Source organism: Pleurodeles waltl, chromosome 3_1 (genome assembly GCF_031143425.1).
Source record: "Pleurodeles waltl isolate 20211129_DDA chromosome 3_1, aPleWal1.hap1.20221129, whole genome shotgun sequence".
Classification (NCBI taxonomy): Eukaryota; Metazoa; Chordata; class Amphibia; order Caudata; family Salamandridae; genus Pleurodeles; species Pleurodeles waltl.
This window is the reverse complement of record NC_090440.1, coordinates 152063763-152074265: the sequence shown is the minus strand read 5'-3', so window position 1 is coordinate 152074265 and position 10503 is coordinate 152063763.

The following is a 10503-nucleotide window of genomic DNA, read 5'->3' as shown; positions in this document are numbered from 1 at the left end:
TTTGCCACATCTAGGCAAATACTTAAGGCAGTGATCTAAGGGCATCTATCTCCAACACACTCACATGATTCCATCACTAGAAATCTTTCTTGTAAGCACCACAGGGTTCATTGCACTGCTTCCCTCCACTGATAGTTAATGCAGTTGCGACTGGGCAGAGGGAAAGTTAATTATGGGCTACTATGTTGCACACAAAAAAAAAAGAAAACAAAATGGGTCCTAACTATTCAGAAATGTACATAGACCAGCACTCTACTTCTGTAATTGTATGATGGAATCTGTTGCTACATATTTGGCTACTACCATGAAATGTCACCTCTTTCAGTATAAAATAAAACACATGAAATAAAAAACGTTAAAAAAAATATATGATAGCGTTTTAATTTAGCCCACTAAATCACAACATTATGTTGACATTCATGTGGAGCGAGCATTTCTAGACATTAACTTTGAAATATTCATTAATCCTCCCTCTCAACAATGCCAGGAGTGAACAAAGTGAAATTATTATCTTACATCATTTCCAAAATAATTGTTATAGATGGTGGAATGTTACAGGCTAATAAAACATACAAGTGTGTTTTTTTTGTGTGCAAAATCGCTTTAAACTGAATTACTTGAAAGTTCTCTCAAATGACATGGACAACTAAATTAGAAATGTAGTAAATTAATATAGCCTTAGAACCCGCCGTAGCGGGCTCTACCGGCTATTAAAGGCCAGCTCCCGAGTTAAATTCCCGAGCCGAAGGCGAGGGCATTTAACAAGGGAAAGGGCCTTTAATAGCCGGTAGAGCCCGCTATGGCGGGTTCTAAGGCTATTAGAACATTCTGCCACTCAGGGCAGAATGTTCTCTTAAAAAAAACAAATTGCTCACGGAGCCCGAGGGGATTAGAATCCCCTCGGACTCCATGAGGCTTTGTTCACAGCTGCTGCTGTGAACAAAGCCCATTGGAATGTTGGCGCTGCGGGCTTTTACCGGCCAGTAAAAGCCCGCAGCACTCCATTGTTTTCAATGGAGCTGCCAACTTCCAATGTTCTAATGCGACTTAGATCACAAAATCTAGCCATTAAATGAATCCTGGACTTGAACCCATGCTTCCCAGTCATACAAAGGCCAATTGAGCCACTGATTTGATTAGTTTTTTTTTCTCAATCCACTTTAAAACCTGAAGACAGTGTTTTGTACAATTCTGTAAAATGAATAGTACACTGTGTTAAATAAATACTGATCACAGGATAATCTCACACAATAGTTTAAAGAACATGGATCTACAAAGCCAAAAGGTTTCGCCTATGCAAGAGCTAGTGGCTTTGTCATTTAGCCATGTTGCACAGCAGAGTGGAACAGCTTGGCATAAAGGGTTGTGGAGCGGCTTGGAGTGAGTCAATCAATCAATCAGGTGGGTCTTGTAGAGCCCGACTTGTCACTGGGGGAGGGGTCCCAAGGCACGGGTGGGTTTGCGAGCCTTGGACGGGAGAAGATGATTGTTGAAGAGCTACGCTTTGAGCTGCTTCCTGAAGTCCTTCAGGAGATGGGGAGGTGCCCAGATGGAGGGAGAGGCCATTCCATGACTTGGCGGCAAGATAGAAGGAGCAACCTCCGCAGCGGTCATGAGGGATGCAGGGGATGTAGGCAAGGGTGGAGGAGGGGAATACTCTGGTCAGTTGGTGGAACTTCAGGCGGTCCTTGATGTCAGCGGGCCCGAAATTGTGCAGTGCTTTGTAGGCATGTGTGATGACTTTGAAGAGGCATCTTTACTGGATGGGAAGCCAGTTCAGAGCCCTGTGGTGAGGGGCGTTGCTGGTTCTTCTGGGGAAGTCGAGGACTGGTCTTGCTGCTGAGCTCTGGAATGGTGTGGGGGCAGTTAAGGAGCTGTTTGGTGTTTCCAGCATAGAGTCCTTTGCTGTAGTCGAGTCAGTTGGAGATGCAGGCCTGGATGATGGTCTTCCTGGTTGAGATGGGGGAATCCCTCGGAAGGAGAGGGTTCCTCTGATGGTGGTTTTAGTGTCATGTCTGTCAAGATCCTCTTGGGCAAAGCAAAATGACTGGCCCAACAGCACAGGAGGCTGTCAGCAGCGTGGGAGCTGGCAGGAACCTGCTCACATAGGCAGTGATGCAGCCTTCGTGATAAAAGCCTGGAAGGGAGGTGGGGCGAAGGGGAGGCGGGAAGCACGGGAGGGGGGAAAAGCAGCCCCGGGGAACCTAGTGAGCATGGGTGGGGGCTGTCAGGAACAACTCTGGCAAAGCAAAACAGCTGGCGCAAGAGCCCAGGAGGCTGTCAGCAGCTGCTGGGAACTTGCCCTCCACTGTACAGTGGTATACAGTACAGCAGAGTGGTGTTGCAGGGATTGGTGTAGACTGGCATACAGAGGAGTGGGGTAGGCTACAGTGGTGTAGAGTAACGGAGAGTAGAGTGGCACAGTAGAGTAGGGTGGAGTGGAGTAGACTGGAGCAGCATAGAGAAGTGTAGAGTAGCATAGCGAAGTAAGGAGTAGCATAGCGAAGTAAGGAGTAGCATAGCGAAGTAAGGAGTAGCATAGCGAAGTAAGGAGTAGCATAGCGAAGTAAGGAGTAGCATAGCGAAGTAAGGAGTAGCATAGAGTAGTAAGGAGTAACAGAGTGTGTAGTGGCATGGCATAGAGTATGAATAAATGAACAAACCTGTAAAGAACACGGCTAACAGGGCAGTATCCCAGCGCTGACCAGACAGGTAAAGATTCTTAATGTCAATACTCAATGAATCCTAAACAAGTGAGTTCTTCACATTCTACATAACAGATTTAATTGCAAGAGTCCCTGAGCTTAAAATGGAGTCCATTCCCTGCCTTAACAGCCAAGAGTGTGAATTAAGATCCTCCTCTCCTCACCCGTTTAAAACGTGGGACAACCATCAAACGGGCATCAGTAGAGTAAAGGGTTCTTTTTGGGCAATAAGGACGCAATCTCTCTGAAAGATACCTACTCACAGAAAGCCTGGTGGGCTAACAACAGGAACTTAAAAAAGATTTCCTTTCTTACGGCTAACCGAGTAACTCCACCAGGCAATAGGGACACACCAAAGTATTTTAAATAAAAGGCATGTCACCCTATTTCCCACAACTTAAACTTAGCCTTCGTATATTCTCATGCGCCTTTAAGTGCATTGGAATAATCCAAGCATGAAATGATCTAGGAATTAACAACTGCACTCTGGGACTCTTGAGGGAGAAGATATATAAAAAGAAAATTAAAAGCTCCCTGTAGGAAAGTGCCACTGTTGGCATGGTTACCCCCCTCTCATCACAATAAACCCCCTCTGATGCCAGTGTGGGAATGATTGAAAAATGCAACCAGAGGGCATCTTAGAGATGCCCCCTGTATGTTAGCCAAAATGCTAGTGCAGTACTGACCGGTCTGTGCCAGCCTGCCACTTCAGACAAGTTACGGACCACATGGGGTGAGAGCCTTTGTGCACTCGGCGATCAGAAACCAAGCCTGTCCTGAGTGGAGGCTCTTCACACCTCCCCAATGCAGTATCTTAACACCTAGCGGTGAACCTCAAAGGCTCAAGCCTCGGGTTAAGGTTAAAGTGTCCCAGGGCCCTCCAGCTAGAGGAGTTGCCCACCCCGTCAAAGCCCCACTTTTGGGCAGGAAGTGTGGTGGAAAAATTAGGGAAAACAGGGATGAGTGACCACAGCCAGGACCACCATCCCTAAGGTGTCCAGAGCTGAGGTACCCCCTTCCCTGCAGAATCCTCCATTTTGGTTTGGAGGGCAGGGACCAATAGGATTAGGGTTGTGCCCCCCGCCCTAAGTACTTGCCTGCATCTTGATTCTTGTGGTTCTAAAAATAAAGACAATATAGATTTGCTAACACCATTGGTCTGGAATTAAGTCATTGAGTGTGTGCTTCTTCTATTGTCTGTGTGTACAACAAATGCTTTGCACTAACCTCTGATAACCTTAACTGCTCGACCAGAGAATTAGCTTGAACATTAGTATTATCTACTTTAGCCTCTGTTAAGCTGCTGGGGAACCCCTGGACTCTGTGCACACTATATCTCATTTTCATATAGTATATACTGAGCCTGCTTCCTACACTCCTCTAATTGGAAAATAGGATCTGACCACTAAAGATATGGGCCCCTTAAAGAAAAGATGACAATCACATTATATGCCCAAATTCCTGGCCAGTACAGTCAGAGCAGTGGGCAAAGGAAGCTCTCTAAGCCAAAACCCAACCCAGCCAGGGACAGAAGCAGGACCAAGTAATAATACTTTATTTTTTTCTGGATTGCTTTGCAGGTAACGGATTCTCATACAATTCCTAACTGCCCTCATACTATCTGAAAAGGCTTCCTTAACTATATCGTTGTCACAGGAGGAGAGGTGTGACATTTGTCTGCATATGACACAATAATAATGCTGAAAGGTTCCACTACGGACGCCAAGGAGGACATGTAAACATTAAACACAGCTGGACTCGACGACAACCCATGAGTTACACCCAGTTTAAGAACCTTAGAGCCAGAAACAAAAGTCCATCCAAACAGCCTGTTCACGTTAATCCAATAAAAAAACGGATTATCTTTCAGGTCATATCTCCCACTCCTAAATCGAATAAAAACTGTAAAAGGATGGTATGGGAGACGGTATCAAAAGCCACCGAAAGATCCAGTAAAATCAAGGCGACTTTATGGCCCTTGTCAAGGATCAACATATTTGAGTCCGCAATTTGCAACAGTGCAGTTTCTATGCTGTGACATGAACTGAAACCAGCTTGCGAAGGATGCCACTACAGAGTGAAGTGCAGTGTCAGAGTAGAGTGGTGCAGAGTAGAATGCAATGGTGTAAAGCAGTGCAGAGTAGAGTGCAGTGACGCAGAGTGCAGTGGCATAGTGTAGAGTGGCATTGAGTGCAGTAGCGTAGAGTGGTGCAGAGTAAAGTGGCATAGAGTGCAGTGGCATAATAGTGCAGTGATGTAGAGTGGCGCAGAGTGGAGTGATGCAGAGCTGAAAGCAGTGGTGCAAGGTAAAGAAGAGTGCAGCAGCGCAGAGTACTTTGCAGTGGTATAGAGTGCAGTGATGCAGAGTAGAGCACAGTGGCATAGAATGGAGTGGTGGTACAGAGTAGAGACCAAGGTGTAAAAGTGCAGTGGAACAGACAAGTAGAGTGGCATAGAATGCTGTGGTGCAGAGTGGAGTGGCGTAGGTTAGAGTGGTGCACAGTAAGGTGCAGTGGTGTAAAGTGGTGCACAGTAAAAGTGCAGTGGCAGGATGCAGTGGTATAGAGTGCAGTTGAGTGGAGTGGAATACAGTGGCAGTGGTTGAAGGTGGCATAGAGTGCAGTAGCGTAGAGTGGTGTGATGCAGACCAGAGTGCAGTGGCATAGGGTTAAGTGGCAGAGTATAGTGATGTAACATACAGTGGTGTAGAGTGGTGCAGAGCAGAATGCAGTAGCACAGAGTGCTGCAGAGTAGAATGGCGTGGAGTGCTGTGGTACACAGTAGTGTGGCATAGGGTGCTGTGGCGTAGAGTGGCATAGAATGGTGCAAAGTAACGTGCAGTGGCGGCATAGAGTGCAGTGGTACAGAGTAGTGCAGAGTAGATTAAAGTGGCATAGAGTGCAGCGGTGCAGAGTGGCGTAGCGTGTTGTGGCACATAGTAGAGTGATGTAGAATTAGAGTGGTTCACAGTAAAGTACAGTGGCAGAGTGCAGTGGTAATGAGTGATTTAGAGTACAGTGTAGTGGAACAAAGTGCAGTGACAGAGCAGAATGCAGTGGCGTAGAGTGGTATATAGTGCAGTAGAGTGTAGAGTGGCGTATGGTGCAGTAGAGTGGTGCAAAGTAGAGTGGCAGAGTGAAGTGATGCAGAATAGAGTGCAGTTTTCTAGGGTGCAGTGGCAGAGGTGTATAGAGTACAGTGGCAGAGTAGTAGAGTGCTGTGACAGCAGAGTGGCACAGAATATAGTGGTGCACAGTAAATTACAGTGGCATAGAATGCAGTGTTGTACAGTGGCGCACAGAAAAGTGCAGTGGCATACAACAGAGAGGTGCAGACTAGATTAGAGTGACAGAGTGCAGCAGTGTAGAGGGGTGTAAAGTGGTGCAGATTAGAATGGGCTGCCACAAAATGCGTATATAACTTCAGATTAAAGGTAAAGGTGCAGCCATAGTATAGATGTTAGTAATATGCAGATTATACATAGTGCAAACATTTTTATAACTGTCCCTTAAAAGCGCACACACCACAGCTCAGCTTGGAACACCCTTACATTACCTCTCAAAAATAAAATATCTTTGTCATCAGGAAGCTTCAAGTGACTCCATCATAATACCTATATTGGCTCCAATTGCATACAACTGCATGTTTTTCAGTCAGCAGGACCCTGACTTTTTTCCTGTTTTTGTCTACCCTCTCTTGGTAACAGCACAGAAGAATCCCTCCCTCAACGTCAGCTGGGGAATCTCAATTTGTGGAATTTACATATGTCAATTAGCTGAAAGGCTAATATTACAGACAAAGGCCATCTGTTGAAAAATCTATCCTGGACAGCAGAAATTAGGACTAATTTATGGACAGTCCATTTAACTTCCTTATAGGTGGTCATCCTATACTGAACATGGAAAAGACCTTCTGATGCATAACTACTGGAAAGGGCCCAGTCTGAACAAGGGAAAAACTAACTGCTTCATCTCCTGAATAAGCACAAAAAAATGGAGAGGTAACATCTCACAGTCAAATTCTATATGTCACAACTGATTTGATGAGTCCAAAATAAAAGACGAAAACTTCTTAGGAGGATGTTATAGAACTAATTTCTTTATTGTTATTGTTTCACAAAATACAGCCAAGCAGCCAACGCGTTTCGCTCACATCACACATCTTTCATCAGGGCTTAAACTCCGAAACAAATATTACTTCAGCACAATCTCAGTTGAATGTCCATCATCTGATATGTCAATACTGTGTTTGGCATGCCCGTTCCACATCTCTGCTCAAAACAGCCAAAAACTGTCTTTCATTTGCGCAGTACCATCAGCTGGCGCCAGACTCTGAAAAGGATGGTTTCCTTAAACCGCATTTATGCAGGCTGAGTTTGCCTTGTTTGTTTTGCAGCGTGTCAGTCAGCCTGTGTTCTTCCTTAGTACAATGGCTTACTGAATGGTATTCCCCTCTGAAGCAAGGTGGTGATTTGGCCCCAATTTTTCCTTATCAAGTGTTGGGCAGGGGAGGAGCAAGTGTGCAGGTAAGATATACAGACTGCATATTATACTTTAAGTGGCAGTCAATTACCGATTATTTACATTATTTACCTCATAGTGATTCCTCTTTCGGGGGCAAACAGTGAGGTAGGCAGGATGAGTCTTTTAAACAGCTTCAGGATTCAGCGACTTCGAACTTGAGAAAGCTAAAAGCAGTTTGGAAGGCTCAGCAGAGCCTCAGAAAGGAGATTCAGGGATGAGATTTGGTCATAAAGACAACCTACCCGCAAGGTCTTATTTGAAGGTGTTCTCGGTTAAACAAGGTATTTCAGACAATACTGACATGGGCAGAAGTAAATCTATTCTTCCTCGGAACAATTTCTTATCCAGTGAAAATCCAATGTACTAGTAAACCTTTTGAGCAGGGTATTTCCTTCATCTCAGAATAATATCTCACATTTTAAGAAATTTGAGAGGTTTGGAATTCCAATTGTGGATATATTTGAAAATTACCAGAATGTAGTCACTCTTCCTTTTTAACCCCGTTTTTGCGACACGACAGTTAATAGGCCCACAAGTCTGTTTTATAACTTGCCTCGGATTCCCCAGTTATTATTGAAAATTCAGGGGAAGGAAGCAGAGGTGATGCATGTCTCTCTCTTTTGGCTAAGGAAGCAATAGTTTCCACTTCTAAAGGAGCTATTGGGACAAGTTTGTAAACTTTCCTTGGGTTCACGCCCTGTAAAACACCCTCCATTGTTGGCCCTAGCATCTCTACAGAGGTTAAGGTTGCCAGTTTGAAGTTTGAAAGGGACGAGCTTAGGAGACCAGGTCTTTCCTATCAGTGGAAGATTTAATTCAAGGTTCAAAAAGGGATTCTGCATGAAAAGCTTATAAACGTTACTGAGCTTAATTTGCTAAGTGTTCTGTCAATAGATTTTCCCTGTTCTACATCTTCCAGAGAATATACTACAAATACTTCAGACAGTTTTGATAAGAGTTGGTGCAAATTGGGTTAGTGTGGGGGTGGGGTGGTAAGTGAAAACCTACTTAAGAAGAAACCGCAAACTCTGTTAGGGTGACACAAGCAAACCCTGAATTAACCTGTGCTTAACCCTCTGGTAGCTTGGCACAAAGCAGCCAGGCTTTAAATTCGAAGCAATGTGTAAATTATTTATGCAGCATTTCAATCTAACAAAGTGAACACACAAAACAAGAAACAAATCTCACACCAATTTAGGAAAAAATATAGAAATGCATTAAATTCTTTAACACCAGAACAATAAAAATCCACTCAGTAGAACCAGATATATACAGTTTAAAAAACGTAAGTAGAAAGCACAAAGCGTCATCTTCGAGCATCTGGTCGCACAGGATCAGAACAAAGTGCACGTTTATGCAGACCATGGTGGAGCATGGGCCTATTACAGGGATAAAGTTAGGCCTGCTGAACAAAAGTACCTTAAATCCTAGAATGTGTAGCTTTGTGAGATCTTGCGCTGAGGATTCAATGCACAACAGCGGTTCCAAGGAGCTGCAGGACTGTGATGCTAAGTTCTGTGTTGTTGTCACAAACTATGCTGTCGGCAAGGGGCGTGCATTGCGAAGTCCTGCATTGAGGATGTACTGCATAGCATCGGTTCCAAAGCGACTGCTAGGAGATGTGTCACTCTTGCTTGGTCCTGCTCATAGGAACACAGCTGGACTGGAATGGCACCATTTGGAGTGCAAGACACACAGCAGACAGAGTCCAGGTACTTGGTTCAAGGTGGTTGAAGCCTTTTCTGTCCCTGAGGTTCTGATCGACTAACCCATGGAGTCATTCTGGTGGTCCTGGGATCAAGACACTGGTCCAGTCCTTTTCACTAGCCAGCAGGGGAAGAGAGTAGCAGTCCTTGCAGAGCAGTCAGTCTTCCACAGGTCCATTATTTACACCTGGTGCCCACTTTGAAGTACAAGGTTCTGGAGGTTTCCACTCCCAGGCGTGTTCAGAATTTCCTGACTTCCTGCCCTGGCGCCAGCTTGTCTGGGGTCACAAAAGACTAGTGTAAAACCCTTTGTGAATGTGCCGGGGCATAGCCTTTGATTTGCAAGTATGGTAGGTGACAGCTCGGTCCCCATCAAAGTTAGAGATGGCACATCCTGCCAACACCTATCTTCCCTATCTGGGAGCAATACACACAGGACAACTGCCCGCTATACCTAATCATGTGACCCAGTATGCAGACATCAAATGGTTATGACAAGAAAATACTTTCTGAACCACATTCTCACCTGCTCCTAAATGAAAGTTATCACTTATTAAATGCAATAAGTTAACCCAATGTTATCCTATTGGAGAGGTGGGCCTTACAGAAGTGAAACACGAATTTAAGAGTTTTTCACTACCAGGATTTCTAAAGGGCCTTTCTCTCTGTCAAATGCCTTGGCATGACCTATGAAGTGACATAGGATGGAGTTCCATTCCATTATCTGCTCAACAATGATGTGCAGTGTTTGAAGATCAGTCTCTTCCCAAAGGTTAGTCAATCAGGTGAGGTAAAAAATTAATGTATTTCGTTTCCTCTCTCAGTCTGAAACTTATAGAATCAACACACACGTACAACAGTGGCGTCAACTACCTATGTTACATGCGAGAGATAGTGCAAACATCGATTAATCGAAAAAGTCTTGGCATGCAGCCTGACATGCCTTGTACACCACAAGACCACTGAAGGACTTCTCCATCAGTATTGCTAACCTAACAGAGGTGTCTTGTGGGGGATAATGCAAACTTTCATAACTAACCTGGCAATTGCGCCCTATAGGTACTGAAGGTTGCATAATTAATCTGTCAATTGCACCCTATAAGTACTGAAGGTTGCATGGAACGGCTTCTGATAGGTCCAAGTATTGGCAGTTGCAAAACTACAATCTTGAGAGGGCTATGAGCCATGCTACAAGAGAATGTTCATTTACTGTAGATAGGGTATAACACAAGATCTTGAGGAAAAAGCAACAAAGCGTCACCACAGAAACCATTTCTACAGTGAAATATCAGCCCTCCTCAAACAGGTCGCCAAACCTATCTATGAACAATAACAGCTGGTTCTGGCAAGGCAACTAAAGGCTGAGGCCAGACGTTCAGGACCAAAAGATTTGTCCCCACAGGCATTTATTTACTACTGCTATTCAACTTCATACAATTAAGTTGCATCAAGTCTGCCACTGCCTCACAAGATTATTTCAGCATAATAAGGGTTGGAAGAACCCTTAAGTCTCTTACTCAGGGCACCGTAATTATTGGTCAGAAATAGGAACCTAAATTTATAAATCAG